The sequence below is a fragment of the Ammodytes marinus genome (assembly GCF_949987685.1).
Source record: "Ammodytes marinus genome assembly, chromosome: 14".
NCBI lineage: Eukaryota > Metazoa > Chordata > Actinopteri > Uranoscopiformes > Ammodytidae > Ammodytes > Ammodytes marinus.
Window position 1 is genome coordinate 29,824,587 of NC_137218.1, and position 16,281 is coordinate 29,840,867.

General features: G+C 39.8%; 1 protein-coding gene across 2 annotated transcripts in view; it reads right to left on the reverse strand.

Moving 5' to 3' along the window:
- The window catches only part of LOC307261135 (cell adhesion molecule DSCAM-like), a gene marked incomplete at both ends in the record, with an annotated part of 119,716 nt that overhangs the window by 42,048 nt on the left and 61,387 nt on the right, over nt 1-16,281 (reverse strand). The gene's annotated exons all lie outside the window — the stretch shown is intronic.

A 16,281-nucleotide genomic window follows, 5' to 3' on the forward strand; every position in this document is an offset into this window, starting at 1 on the left:
CAAAGCTGTGAGGAGCTGTGACAAGGCTGTGTTGTAGAACTGTAACACATCTAGTTAGCATTTAGCTCTCTCTCTCTCTCTCTCTCTCTCTCTCTCTCTCTCCAGACTAAACTGCAAGGTGCCAGGGATCACAGAGAGATTTGATGAGGCATGGTTGGACGTGCTAATATCATGCTGATGATATGCTGATTTGTGTGAACACATGAAAGTAAAGAGAGGTAGTCAGTGTTTATGAGGAGTAATGTGCAATGTAGCTGCTAGCTGATGGGGTTTTTTCTTCTGACCAATGATGGAGAAGCCTATCCGAGACAGGGATCCAATGGGGCTGCTGTATGGTGAGGAATTCTAGCAATATTAGATCAGTGATTCAGAATCAATCAATCTCAAGAATCTTGAGAACCGGGACAAAAGGTTGTCTTCCATATGTAACTGCTGTTATGTTTAAAACTAAAAATATTTAAAATTGTAGATGTTATTAGGGATTAAGAATAGAATGTCTGGAGCACAATTATCCCCTTAAATGTAATTTTATCCTTATTATGTCAAATATATGAGACTTGTTATCTTCTCACAACGTCCAAAACAGTGTGTCCACAGAGAAGGTTTGAATCTTTCATATGCAATAAAACCTATTAAAAATGTACTTTAATGATTAAAAAGAGTTTTTTTCATCAAAAGCAACACTTAATAATCTCTCATATCAATAAAAACAGTTTTTCTACAACACATTCATGTTTTATATGGTTTCAAAGCGGTGGGACACTTTTTGTCACCACCGTCAGACATTTCACTAAAATGTAATAAAATCAGGCGAAATAAGGGGCAGCTGTCACTTTGAAGGACCTCTTGTCAAATTCTACCTCTGCAGAGTACATTAGAGTCAGACAGGCTCTGATTAGTGTTGTAGTTTTCGAGTATTTTACATTCCGAATCTTGAAAGTCCTGTCACAACCATAATATGTCAACACCGACTTACAATTTCTGAAGAAGTTATTTGAAATGTTTTGATAATTTTATTTTCCTGAAGTAGTTCATACTAGCACCTAACATCAACAGAAAAACCAAATGGCTACTAGATAAATTCCATTTGTTATGTTTAAGAAACTTTAAATATGTGAACACCGTCAGACAGGAAATCTGACGGAGTTGACATCTGACGGTGGTGATAGGCCAATGACGGTAAAAAAAACAAAAGCTGTGTCAAAGCTTAGCTCAGTAGCTTAGTATATGTTGGATACAAACATGTAACTTCCATGTAGATGCTGTTTGTAAGAAGGCACACCAACGCATGTACTTTTATAGGAAACTGCAGAGTTTTAATGTTGACAGCACCTTCATGAAAATGTTTTATTCTTGTTTTATCGAATCAGTCCTGACCTTCTCTTTTATTTGTTGGTATGGCCTACTGACCATCAAGAATAAGAGCAGATTGCGGGGTATAGTGAGAGTGTGCAGCAAAATTGCAGGAATGAACCTTAACGACCTCACTGAACTGCACATCCTTCGAACCCTCGGTAAAGCTCGCTCACTCCTTTCTGACCAGAGCCACCCTTTGGCCGGCCAGTTTGTGTTGCTCCCGTCGGGCCGCAGGTACATCCTGCCAAGATGCAGGACAAACAGACTGAAGAACTCCTTTGTCCCTGCTGCCATAGGTCTCCTAAACAAGTCTTAACTATCTGTATGTCTGTTCCATCTATTTATTGCTGACTTGTCGTCTGTGCTTTATGTTTTTGTGAGTATTGTTTGTTGTTTTTACTGCTGCTGGCTGCAAAGCAATTTGCCCCTCTGGGATAATAAAGATACTTGAACCTTGTAATTCAATTTGCCGAAACATAGGGTTTGTATTTTTTCAACATTCCACCCTGTTTTGTCTCTCAAGAATCACTGAAGTATCATAATGCAGCCTTAATGGAGTTTTGATTTACAATAAATAATGAAAGCATAAAAGTGCAAATACTGCTAAAATGTTTACAACCTAACACTGCAAAAATCCTCATAATTAAATTTGGGCTCCAGAGGCCTCTACTTTTATGTTATCAATAACATTAATAATCTGATCTAGCAGAATTATTTATTTTATAGTCGCAGACTGAAGATATGTTGAATGAGAAAACAAAAAAAAAACATTTTGACTATGTTTACAGATTACAGCAATGGTGAAGAAAGGACAGAGCGAAGATGGGGGTAGCAGAGAAGGGAGGTGTGAATCTACAGAGGAGGGCAGTGGGGAAGCTACAGGGAGCAAGGGATGACCTAGTTAGAAATGAGAGACCATGGATTTGATATCCTGAAGGGCTTTTTCAGCTTGTGGTCGAGATGCTCTAGTGTGTGACGGACAACCAGTGGTAACAAGGAGGGGCAAGGGACGGGTAAAACACAGCCTAACGTGAGGAGTCCTCATATCAACAAAGACCAAGCCACAGAATATGATCAAATTTAGAATTATACTGGTTGAAAATGGAGTCAATTTTCAAAGAATGAAACATTTGAGAATTAAAAGATATAAAAGGAAGGGGGAGAGCAGGCTGGCGGCCTTTTCTTTCTCATTTTTCCATCTTCTCCCCCTTCCTTCCCTCTGAAAGTTGTCTGGCATCAAAGGTTGACAAGGCAGGCTCAAGAATGAGAGCAGTCTTCATTAGTAAAGACTGGCTGTCACTGTGACAAAAGGCTGGGGTTGGGAGAGGAAGTCTGCCTGTGTTGAAAATGCATGTTAAAACAGACACATACACATACTACCACATACAGTATGTTTACATGTGTGTGTGTGTGTGTGTGTGTGTGTGTGTGTGTGTGTGTGTGTGTGTGTGTGTGTGTGTGTGTGTGTGTGTTTGTGTGTCCGTGTGTGTACGTGTGTGGAAGCTTCTCTACCAGTGAGTTGAAATAGTTTTGGATTATTAGTGAGTGTTTCACTGTAGTACAATGGGGCCACAAATATACAGTATTGCTTGATATAGGAGACACCACTTATATAACTAGGTAATATGCTTTGAATGGTTTTCAGAAACTTGCTTTTTTTGCTGTATTTTGCTGTATGCTACTTATGAAAACAACAACCTCAGTTTTATTTCTATAGCCCAATATGACAAAGAGCAGAGTTTGCCTAAGTGGGCTTCACAGTCCATACATCGATACGACTCTCTTAGGCCACCTCGGCTGAGGAGCAACAGCCCCAACACGCTAAACATTTTTTGAAAATCAACCTCTTGTTCACACTGTACAAGTAATCATCATCAAATGTTTGAACCCAAGCTGCTACTACTACTTTCTGATCTCAATCACATTTTAACAACTTAAACTGCAGTCCACTGTAGTGCCTGAATGTCCAGAAGTTAACTGAGGTCACTTAAGTTTGCAATCTTAACATCTGAAGTTAAGTGTTTTTATTTGTATCATTTAGAATGCCAGTAAGAACAGTTCTGATATTGGTAGATTCTGCACTTAACAGTTTGCACACAGAGCTGAGCATATTTTCATTTTCAGCAGGGGGTAAATTAACGTGGGTAAAATAAATTCTGATTGTGTATATTGAGACCGTAGCAATAAGAACAGTAGGTGGTAGTTGTAAGTCCTAATTTCAAATGAAAAGCAAATGTCCAGGGCAATTATAAGTCTAGGTTATATTCCATTTCTTTATTCATGAAGCAGCTAATGCTCACTAGCAACAAACAGAATTGATGGTCTCACACAGATCTGTACAGTACTGTATTATATGTGCATGTCCTTTTATGCTCAGGGCATTTCTGTGTATGCTTGTACCACTGCAGTTATCTCAAATCCCACTGGCTTCTGTGTCTGCATATTTAAGTATGTGTGTGCATGAACGTATGTGTTTATATGTGTGTGCATGCAAGTGAGTGTGAATGTGTTTATGCAGCATACAGCTACATGGAGGAATGGTCAATAATAACGATCGGAGGCGCTCCGGCACGCTTTTCTCTGCTCCTCTCTGCACCACCTACTGCATACTAACAGCGCCTCAGAGACTGCCTCCTCTGTTCATGTTAAAGCACAACACATATGAGCCAGAGTGTGTGTCCACACCTGGCTGTATAAGTGTATATTTCTGAAACTATGGCTTGACTTCACAGCAGGTGGCTTGCAGGACTATCAGTCGTCTCCTCTTCCCTTCCTCGGTCCGCCCAGCTGCTTTGGCATCGCCGGAGCCACAGACACAAGTTCCTTTCTTTGGATCAACACTCAATAGCTTCAATTAATCCCCATATAAGCCAGACTGCAAGTACACTCTTTGTTCATTCAACATTCGGAGGCCTTGCAGTTTCACTAAAACCTTTATTTCTTGTGAGAAATAATAGAAATAGTGAGAAAAGGCTGAATGGTTTACATATTACCATACTGTTCTCATCATAGGACACACATGTCAGCCTGACAAAGACTAGGGATTCCCAATAAGGTAAACAAGTAAGCTGACATAGCTGAGCAATTTGACATAGCTATGCAGGCCACCATCTTCCCCATAACATCTGAGAGAGTTGTTTCAATATGCTATAATTGAGACATGAGTGGAGGAAAGATGAGATGGTAAGAGAGAGAGAGAGGGATGGAAAGAGAGAAAGAAATAAAGGATCAAGAGGGAAAGATCACCTCTGGGATACAACCTCTCTCTGTCATCTAAAATGACTTACAAATTAGCTTACAGCTATGCGCTCCCAGTGAAGGGAAAAAAAGAGACATAACTTTCATATGCTAATTCAGATCACAGCAAGGCAGAGCAATTATCAAAAAAAGGTCTGACAGATCTGAACAGGAACCCAGTACCCCTCTCTCTGTGTTTCTAACACCTCCTGTCTGCATTCCTCTCATCAAACATGCTGAAGCAAAGTAAATGACTGTGCATAAGGCAATGTAAAGATCCTGTGGCAATGAATAAAGCACTGACTTGAGTATAGCTGTGTATGTCTTTGCATAATATTCAGTATATAGATCCCAGTTCCAAACCCCCAACTATTTTAAACAGAGAATAAAAAGAGAGACTGATTATGTTCTCCTATGACCTTGGACACCTCCACCTGCAATCCTCTGACTTCAAAGCACTTTGAATGGTCTGACCTATCAACAGCTAGAGTCTGGACACTTAAACAGGGATCCCATGGAGTCAGCTAACCAATGCAGATACAAAGTGCCTCCTCATCACTCTGCTGGCAGGGTCCCTACTGTGGAACTGTCTGGAGTGTATTAGCTAGTGGAGTGTGCTCCCTGGAGACAGTGTCACCGTAACCTTGGCCACTCAAAGTCGTAGAGCTAGACACACACACAAACACACACGCACATGCAAAAACACACACAAACACAGATGCACGCACACATGCACAAACACACAGACACACAAAGATAATCCATGCTAAACGTCAGTCAATGTTAGTTGCACACTAACAAAGACAACACATATAATTTTTTTTTCACTTAAAATATGTTGCTTTTTAAAATATGTCCTGCTAAGATCATTAACAATGAACACAAATATTAGGTATGTATTTTGGAGGACTATTATTAAGAAAGAAAAAACAACAGAGTCTGTGTTTTGGAGAATATCATACTGCTTTATTTATTAAGTAATACATTTTACTAAAAACTGTACATATATATATATTATCTTTAAAACAACAACAAAAACATGCTAAGCGTTGATTTTCATATCAATTATATCTGTTTTAGTAATCACACAGTAGTACTATTTACTAATAAAATAATTTGGATTAAAAGTGATTTATTGTCTTTATGTAATGGGCTAGTTAAAAAAGTACCAAAATAATTCTTACATTTCTCTATCTATCTATGCTGCCAAATTCGATTTCCATTTCATAAAATCTAGGGAAATTTAGCAAGGGCCGTCTTCTTTCCAGTCTGTAACTGCAGACATAATACTTCCATATGCAACTCCACATTGTTTCCCACTAGACAAATGTCACACTGTGACTGGCACCAGAACTGCTGGTGTATTCTGTGAGTAATAATGAGTGTATGATGTGTTGTAATTAGGCCTGGGCAGAGTTATTGGCAGAGTGACTCCAGTGTGATCAGGCTGGGACAAGCCTCTCTATGGAGAGGGGGATCCCTCTAATAAAAAGCATTTGTCATTCTCACAGGAGGCATACTGACAGCTGCTGGGGTTACCATGGCAACACACTGGCCACTCGCTTAGCAAGCAATATTCCCAGTACTATAACACACACGCACACACACACACACGCACACACGCAGGCACGCATGCACACCCACACACATGCACAGACACACACACACACACACACACACACACACACACACACACACACACACACACACACACACACACACACACACACACACACACACACACACACACACACACACACACACACACACACACACACACACACAGTATATACTGTCCAGTCTTTTTAAGCTAAATCTTTTATTAACCTACTCATCACTTTATGTTTCAACTTAGAAAGTATGCTTTGATTTTAGTTGTCAATAAACATAATGATTTGTGCCAAATTATGTATTGTAGGAACTGTACTGATTGTCCAACCTTGCCTTCACATATGTTTGTAATTGACCTACTGTACATAATATGCTCATTCTGATTTGATCATGTATCATTATATTGTTCATTGATATTTGATCTACTCCACCCACATTGCATTGTCAGTATTGCATTTCTTCTTGTTCAGGAAGAGATATTTCTCATTTGTTGTTCTTCCTTAGGTTTATCACCTTATTTTTGCCTTGTTTAAGTTGTTCCCTGTCCTAAGCATAGAGGGTGACATGCTTATTGTAAAGCTCTTCAAGGAAACTTTGGAATATTAAACTTTCTGAAGAAAATAGTTAACTTGTCTGTAGATGTAAAGGCATTGTGAAATGGTCTCCGTTCAGTTTTCTGAATCTCACATCAAAGAAAATACCAATTAAATTTTTAACTCTCACAGTGTTAGTCTAGCATGAGAAACAATGTTTTTTTATACTAACATATCACAACTTCATTATAATTCACATAATAGAACATGTTTATGTGCAGATAAACAGTAGCAAATAGATCAGCAACAATTTTGATCAAGAAAATATCAGGCAGATTAACAATGATGAAAATATTTGTTACTGGCAGTGCCCATGATGTACCACATATTTGAACAGTTTTCACATGTAAAAAATGACACATAGTCTATTCTATCAATTCAGCTTTAGCATATTTTAAAGGCGTAGTTTTCTATTTTTGAGACAAGCTGTTACTGATCCCATGAACATCCAAGACATAGGCTAACCCTTAGTCAGGCTAGAATAAACATATTGTACCTTGAAACTGCACACAAAAACTTATACACAAAGAAGTATATTGGGCCCCCATTAGTACACAAATACAGGAACACACAAACAAAGCAAGCACCTGCGCTAATTTCTCACCACACCTGGACTACAAACTTGAAGCAGTCTGTCTGGGTCTAGACTCTTTCTGCTGGCTATGCCGTTGAGTGGGAGTGGAAGGCTCCGCTTTATTATTGCCTCTACTAATCAGCCGCGGCATCCCTCTGCTCATTAACTAGACACACGCTAGCCTCGGGCTAACGGCCTCATATGTCAACCACAGATAAAGATGTCATCTTCTGCTTGACTGAATAAACCGCTATTAAAACTAGATGCAAATGGACGTTGAACGATATTCAAATCAGGAGCCAACAGGGGAGCTTAAACCCTGAGGCGCATGGCCTCCACTTTGCCCCACATTCCTCTGTCGTGTTAAAAGGGAAGAGAGATTTCAGATACTGATGTTCTATTAGACATCCAAGATCACTTTTAAACAATCAAAGTATCAGTGAGTCAAATATCAGTTCTAATTCATTATGGATAAACCGTATGGTGGCTTTTCACCTGAACAAGGGTTAAGGTCCAACATTTAAAGGGTTCATCTTAAACAGTATTAGTTCTTGTTACTTTCAGGTACATTTTGAACTCCTCAGCGCCTGAAAACTCAGATTCAAGTGACATTACCAAAGGCAATTTATCATATTTCCCACCAGTCCCTAGGGAGCCACAGAGGACAGTGTTTCCACTATGCAGTACTACTCAACACACCTGTAAACAGACAGCCAGTTGTACAAGCTTTGGAATTCACCAATAAAGTTTTGTCCATTATGAAGCACATCCTACGTTTTTCAGGCCCAACTCAGACAGACCAATTACACTATCAAACAATGGAACGTGGAAGAGTGAAGTTTATTTTGTAGAGGAAAAAATACTACTATGACATACTATTCTCCACCAGTGCTCAGATGCAGCAGTGTGTACGTCAAACTATGGAGGGAGATCTTATAGATATGTGCATGTGTGTTTCTATCTGCAGTGTGTGTGTACAGCTGCGTGTGTGCTGTAATTAGCCAGTAGTGGTGTCAACCTATTACAGTTTTTTTCGATCGCTAAACCACAGTGGGCACAACTGTAGCTCAATGTGAAAAACTCTAACTACAGTCTGCACTACCAACAGTCATTGGAGCTGAACAGTTCACTTCACCTGCAAAACAGGTTCAGTGCAGCAAACACTATAAACCAGCCTCATTGAGATAACACACACTGTCCTCAGAACCTGCTCAGAGTATAAACACTAGCATCAAACCCCAATACACAAATTACAAACTTTTAATCTTTACAGTTTGAATAATATGAGTTATTTCACACAAATTACGTAATATTTTCTTTGATGAAAGGGTGAAATTCTTTCACATGAAATTGTTTATTTTATAACATACCATTTTTTTTAGGAAAACAAAAAGAAATTAAAATCAGAAGTTTGCTTCAATAGATACACATGTTGTATACTTTATTGAAAACGTTTCCAAATGTAGTATTTATCTGTGTAAATATTCTAAAATTGTTATACAGAAATCAATTCTTGTAATGTTGTCATTTACTGTAAGGACGCAACTCTAAGCTGTTTGTTTGCTGGAAAATTCGTATTACAGATGCAACTTTAGATTTTTGCAGATTGGGTTGCACTCTCAACCCTGCCTCTCTCAATGAGAGACCATGATTCACAACAGGGTCTATCAGTGTTGCCCTTACTGTATTTCATCAGACATTACAGCTCTATGTCTTCTAGGTCTTCCTCCACACATCCACACTCTCACTGCCACTCTTCTACCTCCAACAACCTGTCTTCCTGGTTCCATTTCCAAAAAAAAATATATTTTTGAGCTTTCCCTTTATACTGTATATCTGTTCACTAACAAGTCTAAACAAGACATCTTAGTGTTTGAGTTGAAATTGCAATCTGCAGTGTTTGAAAGGGATTCATTCTGTTTTGAATGTGTGGTTTATAGTTGTGGCAGCAGTGTGTTAGCATTTGAAAAAAAGTGCTGGAAATCCACAGTGTTGTGCAGGCTGTGGTTAAGCCATGAGATAGGTGTGTAGAGTTTTGAACGTTGTGTATAAGCAATGAAAAACGAGCTAAAACGAGCTACAGTTTGGTCCGAATGAACCGCTGCTCTGCATACTGTTGTTAGAGTTTTGCACTTGTCGTTCCAGTTGTGCCCACTGTGGTTTAGCAATCGTAAAAAACTGTAAAGCCCTGATGGTTGTGTATTTACAGTGCTATCATTGGCCTCTCTCTGGCCAACTCTAAATGAGCTAGTGTTGAGCCTCATCTGTATAATCATGAATATTCATCTCACAGTCTGTGAGAATATCTGTGTGTGTGTGTGTGTGTGTGTGTGTGTGTGTGTGTGTGTGTGTGTGTGTGTGTGTGTGTGTGTGTGTGTGTGTGCACTGGCAGGCGTTAAGGAAGCTATTACTTTCTACTCAATCACAGTCCAACACTTTGTCTGGATAATAACAATTTGATGGCCAAACCCAGACAAAGGAGGCTTTGTTTTGGGGCAGAGAGGAGCTCAGCCTGTGGGCCGTCCTGCAGCCTTTTACGTCCTAGAGCCATGTAGCAGATCAGGGATATCTGAGTGACTCTTATACAATCTTTTTTTTTCTTTACCTCATGTTTGATTTAGCTCAAGAAAGGAGACATAAATACCTCCAACTCAGGAATGATGTCTGTGCATACACAAGGGCAAATCCCACGCAAGTATAATATAGTTTACATGCAAATGTGCACATCTCAACCTGGTTGTGTATTACATTTCTTAAGTGAGAACAAGACAACCCCTTCAAGCCCTTGGTAAACTGTGAAAACCTGAGTGTAAAGGAGTGACTCCCAAAGTGCCATTCCCTGAAGACTTCATGGCACCACATTACGCTTATGGAGAATAACTTAAATACTGTGCCCGTTGGTGTTTCATGGTCATTTGTGGTGGCAAGTGGAGCGGGCGATGGCGCTCTGTGAGTAAAGCAGAGGGGGCAAGAGGAGGATTAGATAATCAAACAGTGTGCCACTTTAAATAATCTCTGGCTCCTCTGGGGGAGGTGAGACTTAAAGCCGGAGCCCTTCTGATTTAATTGTGTGATTTCCCCGTCATTACGGTTGAGGGCCCCAGTAATTCAGGCTCATTAAATATTCAGGAGCCACACTGAGGACAGCAGGGAAGGAGGGAGACAGATGAAGGTAGAGCGAGGATGTCCAGGCCACATGTGCACTGCTTAATTAACAAAGACTCACACATACATACATATACTGTATTTAACATTGTGAGGCATTATGTATAATCTATGAGCAGTTTTGTAGATAATTATTGGATGTCCTCAAATCACAAGTACAGCAGATAGGTTTTGGTATGGATGGTAGGGACAAGCCTAACCAATGTCTGATTTAAAGATATATACAAGTGTAAGTTTTAGACATGGTTTAAAAATAAGTTCATGTGTGCTGAGGATCTGTTGTGATCCACTATTTACTTAAGTTGGAAACTGACGGGTGTTGCAGCCAGACAGAGTGTGTAGCTTTGAAAATGACTCAGACTGAAAGTAGCATGAAGTTCAGAGAAACAACCAAATGAACGGTTTCAAAAGTTGCGTCCTTATATTGTAGATGTGTTGAGTGGAACTTTCCGTGGTGCTGAAATACGCTGCAGCAGGCAGAATGTAAAACTACAACCAGTGTGATAAAAGTTACACCTTAGAGACAAATTCATCAATGAGCGCTCAAAGAAAATAAAGATACAGACTGTTCAAATGAAAAATTCAAAGTCTTTTCAGACTTTTTATTTCAAGAATTGAGAAATAAACAAATATTGTATTGGACTGACACTACTGATCCATACATGGTTTACAGACTATTGGAACTCCAAAATGTGTTCTGACAGTTTACTACTATACCTTAATGTACTCCAGTATTCAGTAAATACATATTTTTCAGAAAATTAGAGTGAGAGTCTGCCAATAGAGTGAGATACATTTCCTAATCTCTAGTTCAAATCAGTCCGATCCTCCTAATGTGTATGTATATGCTTGTTCGCAAACGTTTCATTGAGGACGCAACATAACGTTCGCAAACGTTTGGTGTGGACGAAACATAAAACTGCCCGCTCATCTTGGAGGGAGGTTTTCCGTGAGTAGACAAACAGCCTTGTCAACGGAGGAAAAAATAAAAAGAAGTTGCCTACCAGACGAAAAGAAAAAAAAGTACAAGAAAAAAATAAAGAAAGATAAAAGTTAAGAAGATGGAGCAACACGTTGCTGTTTTGTTATTTTTTATTTTATTTTATGCCATCTCTGGAAAAAAACGCAATCTTGGGATATGTTGGACCGCGAAGGATCCATCTGTTGCAGCCTTCAAAACCGTGAAACGAAGGCTGCATTTCTCGGCCGCATATGAAGGAGCCTTGCTAATGGAACAAGCCTTTGCGCGCCGCTATGATGCAATCGGTTTTCTTTCAAAGGTTTTTTTATTAAATTGCATAGTTGCAAAGCAATTACAGACAAAGGATTATACATTTTTTCCCCTTTTTTTCCCCCCGAACATATCCCAAATTTACCCTCAGATCCCTGGGCAGTGCAACGTATTCTCTCTAGATTCATACATGACATGATGTCTCTGATCCAATGTGAGTGGGAAGGAGGAGCAGGATCTTTCCACTTGAGTAAAATAACTCTACGGGCAAGTAATGAGGTAAAGGCCAGTACCTTCAGCTTCACTTTAGGCAAGCCCGGATTTGGAGCAATGCCAAAAATTGCAGTGAAAGGGTTCGGCTCAATTTGATGCTGAAGTACTTCAGAAATTGTTTGAAAAACTGATGTCCAGAACTCAGTCAAGGTGGGACACAACCAATACATGTGAAAGAGTGATGCCGGTGCGCTCTTACAGCTATCACAGGTCGGGTCTACATCAGGGAACATACGAGCTAATTTAGTTTTAGATATGTGGATACGATGTACTACTTTAAATTGCACAAGAGCATGTCGGGCGCACATGGAGGTAGAGTGTATCCGATCCAGGACTGAATGTGATCTGTGAAGGCAGAACCTAGGTCCTGCTCCCACATGGTTCTTATAGCTGCTAATGAGGGGCTATGCAACTTCGAAATAAGGTTGAAAAACACAGAAATTGAGCCTTTTAATGTGGGGTTTACAGAAAGAAACAAATCGACATGATTGGCTGGCGGTTTATAAGGGAATTGGGGAATTAACTTCTGCGTAAAATGCCTGATTTGCAGAAATCGGAAAAAATTAGTCTTTTGTTTTGTCAATTGAGAAAACTAGCAAATAGATCATTAATAAATAAATCGCCGATGCATTTCAAGCCTTTTTTATGCCAGATCTTAAATGCAACATCCACCGTCGAGGGAGTGAACAAATGATTAGCTGCAATTGGGCTGAAAAGTGAAAAATTCTGCATTCCAAAATTCTTCCTAAATTGGGTCCAGATTCGAAGGGAGTGCTTAATCACGGGAGTACTGTTGGGAATAGCCGAAGAGAGTGGAAGTGCGGCGCTTAAGAGGGCCGATAGAGACAATGGGCTAATAGCGCTGGACTCCATTGTTACCCAGACTGGGGCTGAGTCGTCAAGGTGAAAATGCACCCAATACACTAAAGAACGGATATTAGCAGCCCAATAATAGTATTGGAAATTAGGGAGGGCCATTCCACCTGTTTGTTTGGGTCTTTGAAGAAAAGCTTTACGTAACCGAGGGTGTTTACCATTCCAAATATAGTTTATCATTAAAGAGTCAAGGGTCTGAAAAAAGGATTTGGGGAGAAAGATGAGGAGACATTGGAATAGATATAGGAACTTTGGGAGTAATGTCATTTTAATTGAATTTATTCTACCTATAAGAGAGAAAGCCAGAGGAGACCACTTCGATAATATTTGCTTCGCCTGATCCAATAATTTGAGGAAGTTCGATTTAAATAGGTTTTTAAAATGTCTGGTAAAACATACCCCAAGGTAACTCAGATGATCTGTCACCACTTTGAGTGGGAGAGCTGTATAATCAAGTTTAAGAGCTTCTTTATTAATCGGAAAGAGTTTGCTCTTACTCAAGTTAAGTTTATAGCCAGAAAACTGACTAAAGACCTCCAACACAGAAAGTGCCTCTGGTAAAGAGGTGGCTGGCTTGGCGACAAACAAAAGTAAGTCATCGGCGTATAATGATACCTTATGTTCAATTCCTCCTCTCCATATCCCCTGAATCTGTTTGTTACCGCAAATGGCAATCGCAAGTGGTTCGATTGCAATAGCAAAAAGGAGCTGGCTCAAAGGACAACCCTGCCGGGTCCCACGGTGCAGATCAAAACTACTTGAGTAACGGCTGTTTGTTAATACTGAGGCAGAAGGGCATGCATATAATAATTTAACCCAGGAAGTGAAAACAGGGCCCAAACCAAATTTTTCAAGGGCAAAAAACAAATAATTCCATTCTACTCTATCAAATGCTTTTTCAGCATCCATAGAAGCGAGGCATTCTGATTCAATATTTCTGGGGGAATATAAAATGTTCATTAACCGGCGGATATTATAAAATGATTGGCGTCCCTTTATAAACCCAGTTTGGTCGGGGGATATGATAGAGGGGAGAACATCCTCCAATCTGTGGGCGAGAATTTTAGCAAGTATCTTCACATCCGTATTTAATAGTGAAATTGGTCGGTATGATGCACAATCCAGAGGATCTTTATCCTTTTTTAACAACAGGGAAATACAGGCCTGATAGAACGAAGGCGGGAGTTTATCTGAGTCAAATGAGTCTGAGAATACTGAACATAAAAAAGGCGACAATTCGGCTGAAAATTTCTTAAAAAAGTCAGATGGAAGTCCGTCTGGACCAGGAGATTTGCCTGATTGCATAGATGTTATTGCTGCAATAATTTCCTTCTGAGTAATAGGTGCCTCAAGGCTATGTCTCAGGTCTTGAGAAAGGGAAGGCATGTTTAGGTTACTGAAAAAGGTTTCCATCACTGTTGCGTCTACTGTACAATCAGAACTATACAAATTTGAATAGAATGTTTTGAACTTTTCGTTTATCAATTTCTGATCTGATGTTGTACACCCACTGTCTGTCCGTACTCCAGGGATGAGTTGCTTCCTGGTTGCTCTAAATCCGCGCAGTTGATTGGCCAGGAGTTTACCAATCTTGTCACCATGCTCGTAAAAAGTACTTCTGCTCCTAAACAAATGGTCAGCAACTTGACGAGAGGAAAGAAGGTTGAATTCAGTCTGATGTTTTAAACATTCTTTGTAAAGTTCAGATGAAGGTGAATTAGCATATTGTCTGTCTATGTTCAGAATCTGAGCAGCAATTTCAGTTTGTTTCTGTTTTATACACTTATTTTTGTATGCTGCAAATGATATAATTTCACCTCTCAAATAGGCTTTCAGGGCTTCCCAAATTGTTGCATTGGACACATCTGGTGTTTTATTTATACTCAAAAAAGTTTTAATATGTGTAGAGATGTGTGAAAGAAAACTCTCATCTGTGAGCAACAATGGATCCAGTCTCCACTGCCTTCTTGTATACTCAACGTCAGAGAAAGCCAGTTGAAGGAGCAGAGGAGCGTGATCTGAAATCACAATACTTTCATAACTGCATGAGTTTAGGTCTGACATCAATGAATTATCAACAAAAAAATAATCAATTCGGGTGTAAGTGTGGTGGACATGTGAAAAGAATGAATATTCTCTTCCTGTGGGGTATAAAAACCTGTATGGATCAGAGAGGCTCTAATCAGCAAGAAATGATTTGATATAACCTGCAGATCTGCTAAGAGTGGCAGGTTTGGGGGAAGAGCAATCTAAGACTGGATCTAGATAACAATTAAAATCCCCACCAAGAGTAAGAGAATGGGAATTGAGATCGGGGAGTTGAGAAAAAAATCTCTTAAAGAATTCTACATCATCCACGTTAGGCGCGTATACGTTGGCCAAGATGACTGACTTATTGTAAAGTTTGCCTGAAACAATGATAAAACGTCCATTTTTATCTGATATAATGTTTGAGGACTCAAAAGGAATATTACTATCAATAAGGATAGCTGTGCCCCTAGCCTTACCCCTGAAATTAGAATGAAAAAATTGTCCACGCCAGCATTTACTTAATCGCCCATGGTCAGAGTCATGTAAGTGGGTTTCTTGAAGGAAAACTATTCCAGCCCTGAGTCGTTTTAGGTGGGTTAAGACCTTACCCCTTTTCACTTGGTGATTTAGCCCCTTGACATTCCAACTAATTATATTAAGATTGCCCTTCATCTAGCTCAGTTATAGTGAGAATAAAAAGAGTTGCTCCGATAAGAAAAAGAGTAGCAAAATACAGAGGAAAAAAAGCTAAACCCCCAGTTAACACCAACCCATCCCACCCAGAACCCACCCCATATATTGCTCTAAACAGCAAACCCCAAAAGACCCTTACTAGTCTCACAACAAACATTCCAAGCTTTAGCTTCCTGACCTGTGCTAGCTCCAGGGCTGTACAGTGCGACAGTTTTGATCGCATTTGCTACTGAAATTGATCACGTGCGATGATGAATACAATTCCACTCGCACGAGTGCGACAGCTTGCTAATGAGCAGATGCTGTCCGTCTGAGACACAGAGGAGTGTTGCACAACACTGCTTAGAGGGCTCTACATTAACACTCTCCAAATTCGGGTAAATGTAGTCTTAGGCAAGTAAGTTATTGAGTCCACCCTCCACTTTGGGTGGTGAAAGAGGTGTGCTCGGGACCTGTGCTTGTGCGGTGATTAATACACTTCACCAACGGTAATAACCGGAAGGAGACGGCACGCTGTTAAGTTAGCGCGTGTGCAAACAGAACATTTCCTGTGCGCCTTCACATTAAAAGCCTGTTACTAGCCAAACGTGAGTTGAAGCCGGTAAGAAAGTAAGAGAGTCAACAGTAGTCTTTTTAAACAA